We start from the raw sequence: 15,089 nt of genomic DNA, 5'->3' as shown, positions 1-15,089 counted from the left end.
CCCTAACCCTAACTCACTTAACCCACCCCTAGCCCAAGCTCCGACACTAATGCACACATCACCTACCTGCACCCTAACCCTAACTCACTTAACCCACCCCCAGCCCAAGCTCCGACACTAACGCACACTTCACCTACCTGCACCCTAAGCCTAACTCACTTAACCCACCCCTAGCCCAAGCTCCGACACTAACGCACACATCACCTACCTGCACCCTAACCCTAACTCACTTAACCCGTCCCTAAACTACAGTCCCTCACTAGCACACACTTACCTTACCCGAACCATGCCTCCGACACGAACACACACTCACCTTTCCCACAGCCTAACCCGACATCCCACAATCTCGAGCACTTACCTGACCGCTCCTAACTCCGTCACCATCGCACACTTACGGCGTCGCGATCGCACATTCCCTTGTCGGTCTTTCCGCTGTCGGCAAATCACCCTGTCGGTACACTTACCTGTCGGTCATATGGCGTCGGTGAGTTTTCCGTCGGGGAATCGTCGTTTCGGGCATTAGTAGTAGACCCATATATATATATATATATATATATATATATATATATATATATATATATATATATATATATATATATATATATATGTATATATATATATATATATATATATAAATATATATATATATATATATATATATATATATATATATATATGTGTGTGTGTGTGTGTGTGTGTCACTTCAAAGTTGCTATTACTTTCATTCCCACTGAGGAAATCCTGTTGGCTGAAACCGGTCTGGGTTGTTTATTATATTTAAATAAAAGCTTGTGTATTTAATTTATTAGTCTCATTTGATGTTTTTCACTGTATTTGGTGCTGGCAATTTTTGTCTACTTGTACTAAATATACAGAACCAACTGATACTGCTAACATCCTGGCAGATAGGTTCAGTGCTAACTTTACCCCCCCTCTCACCCCCTAGAGGGACCATCTCTATACCGGAAGAATGCAAAGTTCCTGTAATCATGGCTGCACAAGTAAAAAACACACACTCCAATGCCAGGAACACAGCATCCATGGGACTTGACAATATCCCAGGCTGCGTTCTACACAAACTACAGAATAAACTGGCACCCTACCTAAGTACGATGTTCAATCATAGCCTCACCTCAGGCTTTGTGCACACTGAATGGCGCACCACGATGGTTATCCCACTCCACAAAGGGAGAGCTACGATGGACCCCGGGAACTACCGCCCCATTAGCCTCAAGAGCTTGGTCTGCAGGGCCATGGAAAGTATCATCATTGAACTCATAAACAAAGACATTGGTAATCTCCAACCTCTGGACCCTACCCAGTTCAAGTTTGTAAAAGGCAGATCATGTCTCCTAAACCTAATTGACTTATTTGAAGCAGTCACCAAAGCCATAGATGAGAGTAAGGTGGTTCACACAGCTTATCTAGATCTTGCCAAGGCTTTTGACACCATCCCCCACTCAGGAATTATAGATACACTCACTAAACTAGGTATAAATCCTTATGTCACAAGATGGGTTGCCAACTGGCTCATGGACAGAACCCACACTGTGAAAGTAGCAGACTCCAAATCCGACTTCAGACCAGTAACAAGTGGAGTATCACAGGGTTCAGTCCTGGATCCTCACCTGTTTGGTATCTACTGCTCTGAAGTACAGGCTAACACAGAAGGTCTTTGGCTAACAAAGTTTGCAGATGACTGCAAACTAGGAGCCATAATCGAAATTCCTAACGATGTGGACATACTACAAAAGGGCCTCACTGAGACAGATGCCTGGTGTCAAAGCCATGGCCTGAAGCTCAATGCCAAAAAGTGTATTGTCATCCCCTTTGCTAATAACTCTGTACCCATGAACTACCACATAAGTGGTAGTCTGCTTAACACCGAAAGTGTGATAAGAGACCTTGGGACACAGGTGGACAGTTGTCTCTCCTTTGATAATTACATTGCCACAGTGGTCAGGAAATCCTTCTACATGGCTCACTTCATCACAAAATGTTTCTTATCCCGAAAAAAAAGAGGTCATTGTTCCCCTCTACTCATCACTCATTAGACCCTTTATAGAGTACAACACCCCTTTTGGTATGTACCTCACAAGACATCTACAACAACTGGAAAGGCCACAGAAATACCTCACAATGAGGATTATTGGCCTCAAACAGATGCCCTATCTAGACCGTCTCAAAATACTCCAGCTTTACTCAGTCGCTTATCGCCTACTCAGAGGCAATCTCTGCCTAACATACAAAGCTATGTCAAACCCAGAGCTGTTGGGCATGCTCCACTTAAAGAAATCCAAATCCCTCCGAGCTACACGCTCTAAGGACCTAAACCTTGTAACCACAATAAACAGAACATGCTAGAGGGATAGATTCCTATCTCAGTGACTTCCCATACTCTGGAACAGACTACCTATGTCAAACAGAACTTCTCATTAGCACTCTTCAAGAAAAATCTTGATGATCGGATGGGAAATAGGAAATTCACCGCAGGGATTACTTCTGTGGCTTTGCTTGACAGGGGCACAGGAAAATAATTTTCTTGGGTGGTGAAAGCCAGGGTACTTTTTTAGATAGGCTTATATACGCCCTAGGGCTAATAGCCTAGTACCTACCTATGTACCTATGAACCCTGCACATAGATGACAGATAGTAGGCATGGTGTGATTGCAGTTGGCTGCAGAGGGCATGCCACCCTGTACAGCAGTACAATAGGCACATAATTGCAGACAATGTGCCTTCACTATGTTCCCCAGTGGATGCCTGCAACATATGCGGTGCCATCAAATGTGATCCACAGAGGCCATAAAATAGCTTATGCACTGCCCTGTATGGACCGATGCCACTGACACCAGGGAATACCTGTGTCATACTGTCAATGCAGGTGCAGTGTCAACCTGCTGTCTATAAGCAGGTCCTGCCACACCAGGCCAGTACTGACATATCTGAGGATAACAGTCTGTGTACACAACATGTGCCAGCCAAACCAGGTACACTTGTACATATCACTGTACATTTTTGTGGGACGTGCACATCCCAGGCAATGTCCATGTCAAGGACTATCAATCACAGTCATGGCATGCATTGTAAAGCTATGGCCATACACAATGGTAACCAGGATGTCAGGACAGTTCATACAATACCCATCTGTGTGGGACATTGCAGACACTACAGCCCTGTACCACACTGCACACCATTGTTGGGTGGTGTGATGCCAAGGATTACCCCTCACCCAGCCTTGTACAGCCATCTTGCACAGCCAACCACTACACACCCATGAAGCAACGCACACATGCCTTTCAGTACTGGCACCTTGTGTCTGCATGTGGGGTATGATGTTCCCAACCACAGTCACTCTCAGTATAACTCCCGCTGGCATACTGACTGATGTCAGACATGTTCACATGCCCTAGCCCATAGAACCTCTGGATATCCCCTGTGGTGCATGCAGTACCTGTGCATTACTGCAGTGTGGCAACCTAAGTAGTTAGGAAGTGTATTTGTGGGCCTGGCAAAGTGTGTCAATGTGAGTCTATTAGAGAGTGTGGTTGTGTTCACAACGACATCTGTTCATGTGAACAGCAATGTGTGCTACACCTAATGTATGTCTACTATATCTCTGTTGTAGATGTCGCACACCAGCACACATATATGTTCTTACAGCACACCAACATGTCAGCTTTGTGGCACATGGATTAATTGCATGCACTTGTAATAGTAATAACTAGTCAGTCAGGGGTTTGATCCCCTGTACTGGTAGGTGAGTGACCGACAATGCTTAGGTTTTAGTCCCCAAGCCCTTCTCTGATGTACTTTGCCTCTGTCTGTCTCTCCCACACACTCTCTGGTGGATGTGGAGTTGTACACCTGCTCAGCAGCAGCTTGTGTTTTGTAAGTGATGGTCATGATCAGGTGATGGCCTCTGCACCTATTGCAGTCCTCCTCTAGCTGATTGCATGTGGAACAGCTGTGATGATGTTCCCATAGCCAATCGCATGGAAACACAGTACAATATCTAGGAACATCATGTTGGTGTTTGCCCATGACAGTCGCTGTGAGTAGTACCTGAATCGGGTGTTTGGTAAACGGCATCACAGATGATATCTGGATGTTCCTCAAACAACATACACAGTGGAAAATAGCCTAAACACAGGAGGGTGATGTGCCAGATATGACTACAGCATGTAAGTGTAGCAATGCTTCATTGAGACTACTGCCAGTTTAACAAGATGTGTGCGGTAATGGCTATTCTGCATGTTTTAAAACTGACAAGACAGTGCTCTGTTTGTGAGGGACCCCCATTTGTAGGGCCATCTGTGGACTGATCAGTGTGTGGAACCATTTGTTTCCTGTGTTACTCACAGAACACACATCTGTGAATTGCAGGAGCATAGTGTGAGGATTGCAGTCAGTACATGGTGATAGTGATGAGTTACTGCCATCACATCCCTAATTGGACATACATCACATGAAACAGTGGTATGACAGATACTGTCTGGGGTTCACAGTGACATGCCAATAATGAGCTATCATTCATAGCTGCAGTCACAAGTCTTCTACACTTTGTACAGATGTCATGCAGTATATATGCATGTGTTGTGCTCCCTCTGCAAATGTATACTATCTGTTCTTTTGGGTTGATGGTCATATCTATGCATGCTGTTATAAGTAATCCTGAATGCTGTTGACTATTACTAAGCCATATCTGTGTTTAAACTGCAACATCATAGGCTGTATGGGTTTGGAGGTCCCAACAGAACCTCCTGTCCCACTTCAGCTGGCCATGGCACAGGGCACTAGCACATCTGGGGCCCAGCCTTGGACCTCCACCTCTGTTGGCTCTGCACCACCTTCAGGTGGAACCACCACTGAGGATGGGGCTTGTCCTCCCTGGGAGCAGGTCCAGACAGGAACATGTCCTCTGTCGTACAGTCCCAAATGTGGTGCATAGGGGGCTCAATAAGGGGTTTCAAGGCCAGATACACCTGTTCAAGGGCAGAGTGTGACATTTACAGGGTGAGCCTGCACCTCCTAGACAGCCCCCAGCACTGCCACCTTTGCGGCTGTTTTGGTGCAATGGCAGCTGCCCATGGCTGGAGACCTCCATCCCACTGTTTCCATCAGGGGGCTCATGGGCTTGTAACTGCTGAACACCCCTCCCTGTCCAAGGTGTATCCCCCACATGTGTCATATACCGACCCTGTATGCTGTCTTGTCTGTCATCCTACCCAACCTATCCTCCACGAGCATACCTACTCTCCTTCCCTCACATCTCACTCTCACCCTATGGAAACAAAAGGCCAATCGGTTCCAAGAACATTTGCCCCATACATAGCTGCCCATTTCACACATGTCCACTGGACACATATAACCCTTTTAATATGCATCACAACATAATCCAGTTGTCTTCACCCCTGTCTCTCAGGCACATGATCCTGGTATGCGCATGTCTCCTAAAGGTTCCAGGTACATGTGATGCAGATGACCCCATTGTACACACAACACTACCGGTCCCTCTATGGTTACCCCATTTACCTTTTTCATGATGATGATGTCGCACACAGCACCTTGCAAGAGTACTGTTCTCACATAATGATTAGACAGGAACTGTTGTGTTAATGTAAATAAAATGCACAGAGTGATGTATTTGACCAATGTACAACTTTTTGCGTGTATTAATGACACGTCTGTCTGAGGGAGTCTTGATATTACATAGGACAACACCACTACATAATACAGGCATTGCTGCTGTTTCCCTTTTCATTCCTTTGTAATGCTTTGTTGTCACATGGGATGTTCTTGATATATCTATATATATGTATGTATCTATATCTGGACATAAACACACACATACATCTACATGATGGAATACATTTCCTATACTGTTTAATGACTGCGCTGGATGATATGTTTGTAATAAGATCCAATATCTGTATATTTGCCATGGCTTAGAGTGGTAAATCACACTAGCTGTGTGTGCAGGGTCCTGGTTTCAAGACTTGCAGAGGCCATTTATTTTGTTGCTGGGCAGAACAAAGCCGTTGGATATGGAGTGATTAAGGCACATTAAAGCAGTTGTGAGTGGGTGTGCATGGGTTTGCCCGGAGCTAAGCAATGCTAACCTCCGGTTACAGTTTCTTAGTTAGCCTCTACATTGCTTCACCAGTGTAATACTCACATACTGGCAGCCAAGCAGGCTTACAGGTGTTTGCATCTGACACTCACACCCCTGGGATGGGGTGAGGACTACAGTATTACCTTGCGATGCCTATTACATCAGATTACATGCCTACAGTATCAGGAATGGCTGCCCATTAGGCGAAAGCATGCCATTTGACTGTATGGAATCCGCGGCCTGTCCAGAGTTCGATTCATATTATTGGTGTGTTCCTCTTACAATCTGCACCTGTCTGGCTAATACATGGGAACTGACACTCTTCAATACAAACAAGTAATTGGGTTTTGGAACCCACATCCTTCAGCCGAGTCATGCTACTGCATACCTAATATTCTATGATCTTTCTAAGGTTGTCAGTGGAATATTTACTTTCTGTCCCTATCAGACCTCTCATACGATTGGGGAAAAATGCCAACTGAATCAGGGACACATCATAATAACATCAAGGACACATTTAAATTATTAGTGCTATTAACCTGACACATTGACAGACTCAGAGCATATGAATTCATACACATTTTCTGAGGTAAATGATGTTTATAACTCTTAATTGTTGTCATTATTCATTACGTGTAATTCACCACCTTTCGTCCAAAAGTCACTAGTTTTAGGAGGGATTAAGTGGGACAGAGTTAAAAACTGAGCCAAAATCAGGGACGTCCCTGGAAATCGAGGACAGTTCCGAGGTATGGTCCCTATTTGCTCCCCCAGTGGTTTATGTCCTGTCCAGTGGATTTGCTCTTAGGGGTTGAGAGGTATGGGCATCAGCTATGCCCATTTTGGAATATTACTTACATCCCCGGGGTGGTCCTAATACGACTGCACCAGCCAACACCTGCACACCTATGCCTATAATTGCATACCTATAGTTCCTCCACCTGCCCCTCCTCTACAGCACTCATCCTTACTGTGGGTGCAGGTGGGGTATAAACACATCACTACACACTGCCCACTCTCCGTGTGTCAGGACACATGTCGTACGTTGTGTCGACCCATGGGTTATCAGGCTTGCAAAAATTACTGGTCTGTGTACATCTGCAGCATGGTTTGATGAATCATTACTGGAACTGACTCCAATGATCATTAAATTCTGGGTGTCCCACAAGGGACATTGATGTCTATGTTTCAAGATTAGACCTGGCAGGTCTCACCCACTGTTAGTATCCTGCCGGTGGTCTGGGAAGCAGTGGTGTGTTTACTTTTATTGTGTGCCTGTATGTCTCACTGGCCTAGCTGGGGGGTGGGGGTTGATGCTATATGTTACACATTTGTTTATTTGACCCCTCACCCCCATATGCACAGCCTGTGAACATATGTAACTCATAACTTCTGTATCACATCCTAGCTATATACATGTGTATATTTACAGGCATATATATATATATATATATATATATATATATATATATATATATATATATATATATATATATATATATATATATATAAATAAAAAAATCTTAAATCTCCAAATGTTCCTCACCTATTGCTTTGAAATTTTCACACAATGTTGCATTCGAATACGTGCATGTTTTTATATACCTACTATTATATAGATGTCACACGTTGAATTCGAATACGCACATGTTTTTATATACCTGCTATGGATTCTATATATTTGTATACAAATATGCAATTTTATGTTTTTGTTATAACTTTCTTTCGTCTTTTTCAGTGCAATTGATCTGCTTTAATTCATCCAAATAATGCCTCGCAGAAGATCAAACTTAGGTCGTCGTACTCGCGGAGCGGAAGCAGTGCGACGAGTAATTGCAAATCAAACTGAGGAAGAATGGGCATCAGCGAATGAGCGAAACAGACAAAGAATGGCTCAAATACATGCCGAGGAAGCAGCAGAGCAATGTGCAGTCAGACTTGAGGATGCACAGTTGCGAGCACAGTGATCGAGTTCTGCAGCTTCAGATCTGCTTCATTCTCAACAGAATGAATGCAACAGGCTGAGAGTGGCTGAAAGACGTCAACGAGAAACAGCAGATCAGCATCAAAACATGACTCTGTGCTCAGCAATCATGCCATTACAATCGCCTGTCATTCCGGTACAACCCAGCTGATGATTATAGTTTGAGCCGGTATGTTTTCATCGGCACTATGACTGAAGTGTGTCCTTATTGCAAGGCTCTGAAATTTAATGGAGAAATGAAAGGAATGTGTTGCGCCACCAGAAAAATTAAACTGCCTCAACTTGGAGAACCGCCAGAGCCATTAAAAAATTTGCTTGCCAGATATACCGCCGAATCAAAGCATTTCCTATCTAACATCAGGAAATACAACTCATGCTTCCAAATGACGTCGTTTGACGCAGAAATTGTAACAGCTCAATTCATGCCTACTTTCAAAGTGAAAGGACAAATTTATCATAAAGCCGGCTCCCTGCTTCCATTCCCAGATGGTCAACATAAATTCCTACAAATGTATTTCATCGGTGATGGCAAAGATGAATTGAATGCACGCTGTGGAATTTCTACCAGCATACAAAGGTCCATTGTTTCCCAACTGCAAGAGTTTCTTCACGAAAAAAACAATTTAGTGCGTTTGTTCAAAACAGCAATTGACATGATGCCATCTGATACACACAAGATTGTTATTCATGCTGACAAGATGCCTGCTGGAGAACATGTGCGAAGATTCAATGCTCCAACTATAGATAAAGTGGCAATTGTTATAGTCAGAGATAAATTCCAACCTAGAGATATTGTTCTTCATCGGAGAAACGATCAATTGACAACAGTTTTAGAAACTCATCGATGCTACGATGCCCTGCACTATCCAATCATTTTTTGGGATGGTGCCAATGGATATCACTTCAACATTAAGATGATAAATCCAGTCAGTGGCGAAGAAACAAATATGAAATGCAGTGCAATGAACTATTATTCATACTGATTAATGATTCAAGAGAATGAAGACAATCACATTTTGAAATGCCGTCAATTGTTTCACCAATACATCGTAGATATGTATGCAAAAATCGAAACAGAACGTTTAATATTCATCCCTTTGAATCAGACCAAGCTTCGCTCTGAAGAATACGTTCATTTGTGAGATGCAGTTGTAAATGACGGTAATACAACTAAAGTTGGAAGACTAACGATTTTGCCAGCTTCATATACAGGCAGTCCACATCATATGCATGAGTACGCTCAAGATGCAATTGTGTATATTCGTCACTACGGGCGTCCAGAACTATTCATTACATTCACATGCAATCCAGCTTGGGACAATATACAACAGCTCTTACTTCCTGGGCAATCGCTGGCCGGTGGATAGGCATGACATCACAGCACATGTTTTCAGACAGAAACTGAAATCGCTGATGGATTTTATGGTAAAACATGAAGTGTTTGGCTCTGTGCGCTGCTGGATGTACTCAGTAGAATGGCAAAAGAGAGGATTGCCACATGCACATATACTAATCTGGCTCTATAACAAAATCACTTCAAATGAAATTGATGATGTAATATGCACTGAAATACCCAATGCCGACGTCGATAAATATTGGCATGAAGTTGTGACGAAAAATATGATACATGGACCTTGCGGTACACTGAATCCAAATTCACCATGCATGACAGACGGAAAATGGGTTTACTATCAAAATTTCGAACCGTACTCCGTCGACTGTACTATCATCGAACATGGAAGTTCGAAAACGGTAATATCGATGTCAAAAAAAAAACAATCTAGGAATGGGTTTTAAAATGGGCTGAGGTAGGGTAGATGTTTGTAGTTCGGAATAATACTGAACACCTACCTCGACCCATGTTAAAACCCGTTCCTAGATTGTTTTTTGACATTGATATTACAATTTTCGAACTTCCGTGTTTGACGATAGTACAGTTGACGGAGTACGGTTCGAAATTTTGATAGTAAACCGGAAAATGCTCTAAGTGATATCCTTGAGCATTAGTATCCAACACAGTTACAGGAAATGATGGATATCCTTTATACAGAAGAAGATCAGCAGAAGATGGTGGTAAATTAGCAACCATACAAATGCGAAATGGTGACATCGAAGTAGATAACCGGTGGGTTGTTCCATATTCACCTTTGCTATCAAAAACATACAAAGCGCACATAAATGTGGAATACTGTAACTCCGTTAAATCGATCAAATACATTTGTAAGTACATGAATAAAGGCAGCGATATGGCAGTTTTTGACGTGCAACCAGAAAGAAGTGATAGGAATGCGGTCATACATATCGATGAAATCGCACAGTATCAGGCTGGAAGATACATAAGCAGCAATGAAGCTGTTTGGTGAATTCTTTCAATTCCCATACATGAACGAAGTCCAGCTGTTGTTCACTTAGCAGTACATCTAGAAAATGAACAACGCGTTTATTTCACAGCTGCAAATGTGCAACAAATAGCCCCGAATCCTCCGGCTACAACTTTAACTGCTTTCTTCACGTTATGTCAAAATGACGCTTTTGCGAAAATACTGCTGTATTCGGAAGTGCCTACGTATTACACATGGAATGCAAGTAGAAAATCATTTGAACGATGCAAATGAGGAGAGCGAGTCGACGGACAACCTGGCATATTCAAAGAAACTATGATAGGCAGACTGTACACCGTGCATCCCACTCAAGATGAATGCTTCTTTATTTGCATGCTGTTGGTAAATGTGCCCAGTCCAACGTCTTTCCAGCAATTGAGAATGGTCAATGGCATTACACATGCCACTTTCCGCAGTGCATGTCAAGCTCTGAATTTATTGGAGAACGACCGACACTGGGATGTATGCATTAATGATGCGTGCAATACGTCACATCCAAATCAAATTCGTGCATTGTTTGCAATCATTTTGACCGCCGGCTTTCCTTCATCTCCAACAGAGTTATGGGAGAAATATAAATCGGACATGGCTGAAGATATTTTCCGTCGAATAGGCAAGGAAAATTCAAATATGAACATGGATTTCACAGCAAAATCTACAATGAAGCATTGATAATGATTGAAGATTTGTGCTTAGAAATTGTGAACAAAGTTCTCAAGCAATTGGGAAAGCCATCACCGAATCGATCTGCTGCTGCTTCATTCGATGTAGAATTGCATTGTGAACAAAATTACAACACGGGTGATCTTTTGTCATATGTGCAATCAAATATTCCTAAGCTAACGCTTGAGCAAAAAGGCATTTACAATCAAATAATGCAAACTGTCAATAATGGGGTTGGAGAAATCTTCTTCTTAGATGTGCCAGGAGGAACTGGTAAAATGTTCCTAATTACATTGATTCTGGCAGCAATTCGATCCCAAAATGGCATAGCCTTAGCTCTTGTGTCGTCTGGGATAGCTGTGACATTGCTACCAGGTGGAAGAACTGCTCTTTCCGCTTTGAAATTGCCATTGAACATGCAATTCATTGAAACTCCCACGTGCAACATTTCCAAAGCATCCGGCATGGGAAAAGTATTGCAGAAATGCAAACTTATTGTTTGGGATGAATGCACAATGGCACACAAAAAAATCGCTCGAGGCACTTGATCGATCATTGCAAGATCTGCGTGGAAACATCAGACCATTTGGGAATGCATTAAAATTGCTTGCAAGAGATTTCAGGCAAACATTACCTGTACTTCCTCGATCGACACCAGCGGAAGGAATAAATGCTTGCCTGAAATACTCTACTTTGTGGCGACATGTAAAGACATTAAAATTAACTACAAATATGCATGTCCAGCTGCAACACGATCGATCAGCTGAGATATTCTCACATCAATTGATGGAAATTGGGAACGGAAAGGTGCAGGTTGATCTGACCTCAGGACGAATTTCATTGCCTTATAACTTCTGCAATTTAGTGACATCAAAAGAAGAATTGGTTGAAAAAGTATTTCCCAATATTCAAACCAATTATAAGAATCACGATTGGCTGACTGAATGAGCTATTCTTGCGGCCAAGAACAAAGACGTCTAAGAACTTAACAATATTATTCAGTCTAACATTCAAAGTGAGGCAGTCACATACAAGTCCGTCGACACTGTTGTGGAAACAGATGAAGCAGATAATTATTCAACAGAATTTTTGAATTCACTCGATCTGCCAGGGATGCCACCGCACTTACTGCAATTGAAAATCAGCGTGCCAATTATCATGTTGCAAAATATCAACCAGTCAAAGCTTTGCAACGGCATGCGGCTTGCAGTAAAAAAATTAATGAGCAACGTCATAGAAGCAACAGTCTTGACAGGACCTTTCAAAAGTGAAGATGTCCTCATTCCTCGCATTCCTATGATTTCAACGGATATGCCATTTCAATTTAAGAGATTGCAATTCCCAATTCGATTGGCGTTTGCAATCACCATCAACAAAGCTCAGGGACAGTCTTTAGAATTGTGCGGTTTAGATCTACACACGGATTGCTTCTCACATGGACAATTATATGTTGCTTGTTCTAGAGTCGACAAACCAGACAATCTCTATATCTGCACAGACAATGGAACAACAAAAAATATTGTATACCCACAAGCATTGTGAAATTAAACATATTAGAAATGTGCGCTTTCTCTTTTCTTTCTTTTCCATTTAACCAGACTGAGCCACTATATATACATACATATATATATATATATATACATATACACATTACTATATACAGATATATCTGTATATGTATGCATACATGTATATATTTATATATTGCTGTCTATATATATATATATATATATATATATATATATATATATATATATATGTATTGCTGTCTATATATATATATATATATATATATATATATATATATATATATATCAATGCATCTAACAACATATAGGTCTATGGGTGTCTGCATATGTATATATCTATATGTGGGTATGTATATGTATTCTATACATCTACATCTGGTTATTCCGTTCCTTGCCATATAGATTACACTTTGCTGCAGTGGGACTCGTAGTGGGTGTGGCTGCTCATTGGGTGACGCCTCTGCCCAGTGAACACATTTGCTTACATCCCTGGGGCTGTCCATATAGGCCCACATCAGTCAACACCTGGACACCTAGACCCATAAGTAGCTACCCATAGTTCCCCAACCCACACCTCCTCTACAGCACCCATCCTTACTCTGGGTCCTGGTCGGTTCTGAACCCACCACTACACGCTGCCCACTCTCCACTTCATGAGACCCATTTCATATAATTGTCTCGACCCATGGGTCATCAGGCTTTCCCACCCTTGTATTCCAGGTATGTATACACCCCAGCCAGAATGTTCGGTTTATCACTTTATTTTGGTCTTGCCAATTTTTGGAGTGTCCCGTAAGGGATGCTCCTGTCTGTGTTCCAAGATTAGAATTCATGGGTGAACTGTGTACCCACCCCCCGCTTGTATCCTGCTTGTGGTCCGGGAAGCAGTGGACTCTTTACATTGTCTGTGTGTATGTTTTCCATGTCTGGCTGGGGGAGGGGGTGGAAGGTCATGCTACGTGTTTCATGTTTCTTGTTTGGGCCCCTCACTTCCCTTGGCATAGCCTGTGAACATATGTCATTCTTGTCTGCTGTTTCCTATCATAGCTTTATATCTGTGTATATCTATGCACACACACACACACACACACACATATATATATATATATATATATATATATATATATCTATATATATATATATATATATATATATATATATATATATATAGATATATATATATATATATATATATATATATATATATATATATATAGATATACGTATATGTATATTGCTGCAACTATATATATATATATATATATATATATATATATATATATATATATATATATATATATTTATATATATATATATATATATATATATATATATATATATATATATATATATATATATATATATATATATATATATATATATATATATATATATATATATATATATATATATATATATATAGATATATATATATATATATATATATATATATATATATATATATATATATGTGTGTGTGTGTGTGTCTGTAAAGCAATGCAAATGCACTTACACATGCTTACTGGTGTTTATATATGCTTAAACCTGCTTACTAGTGCCTTATTCATTATGACACTGACACTTCACTCCAGTTAACTTTTAATTGTTATTTTGCATGTTATACAGTGGACAGATGTTGCAATATGGTCATGTACAGATTACTGATGGTAAATGGTATGTGATGCAGTGGGATTCGGAACGGGAATGTCTGTTTGTTAGGCGGTTACTCTAACCAATACACTATTGCTGTGCTGCTTCATTTGCATATATACCCATATACCCATGGCTCCTGGTTCCCCTAACACCCACCCCAATGCCTCCCTAACACTGCAGCCATCCATTCTCCAGTTGGATTCGCGGTGTATCCACACCACTACACATTAGCCACTCCCTACTCCTATAGACCCATCCCTTTGGTTGACTCACTCCGCGTATCCTCAGAACTCTCAAACTTTTAGTCCATAAACACTGGTGACATGAGTGACAAAAGGACACTATTCTCAATTTTTGGGTTGTCCCACAAGGACATGCATGTGTTTATATCAAGATTAGACTCTATACTTCATTACAGCCTTACTCCCGTTAACATGACACTACAATAAATTATTAATGACTATGTGGTAATGCACACGTTACACATGAGAGCCTAATTATATACGTGTTTGGCGTATTTCTTTTACAAATAGACCAGTTTAGTAATTGGCGTTGCCGTAGCAGGCAGATCACAGGAATGATTCCATGTGTGGGAAAGTCCTCACATTTGATATTTTTCAGCACAGCACTGACTTCAGACTTTGTACACACTTTTGCATTTTAGAAGTTTCGTCCCTTCCCTCTTATGCACAACCTATTATTCTATCTACTGTCAATGTTTGTAAGGGCACATTCATGTTATTTATGTCTGCAAATGGAATGGA

At 41.3% G+C, this 15,089-nt stretch overlaps 1 pseudogene; it reads left to right on the top strand.

The window, feature by feature from the left end:
* The first annotated feature begins 9,120 nt into the window (after positions 1–9,120).
* Positions 9,121–10,462, top strand: LOC122797730 (annotated as a pseudogene).
* The last annotated feature ends 4,627 nt before the right edge of the window (positions 10,463–15,089 follow it).

The sequence above is a fragment of the Protopterus annectens genome, chromosome 3.part1 (genome assembly GCF_019279795.1).
Source record: "Protopterus annectens isolate FY-2018-M chromosome 3.part1, PAN1.0, whole genome shotgun sequence".
NCBI lineage: Eukaryota > Metazoa > Chordata > Ceratodontiformes > Protopteridae > Protopterus > Protopterus annectens.
The sequence above is the reverse complement of the archived record's forward strand: the minus strand, read 5'-3'. Positions and strand labels throughout refer to the sequence as shown.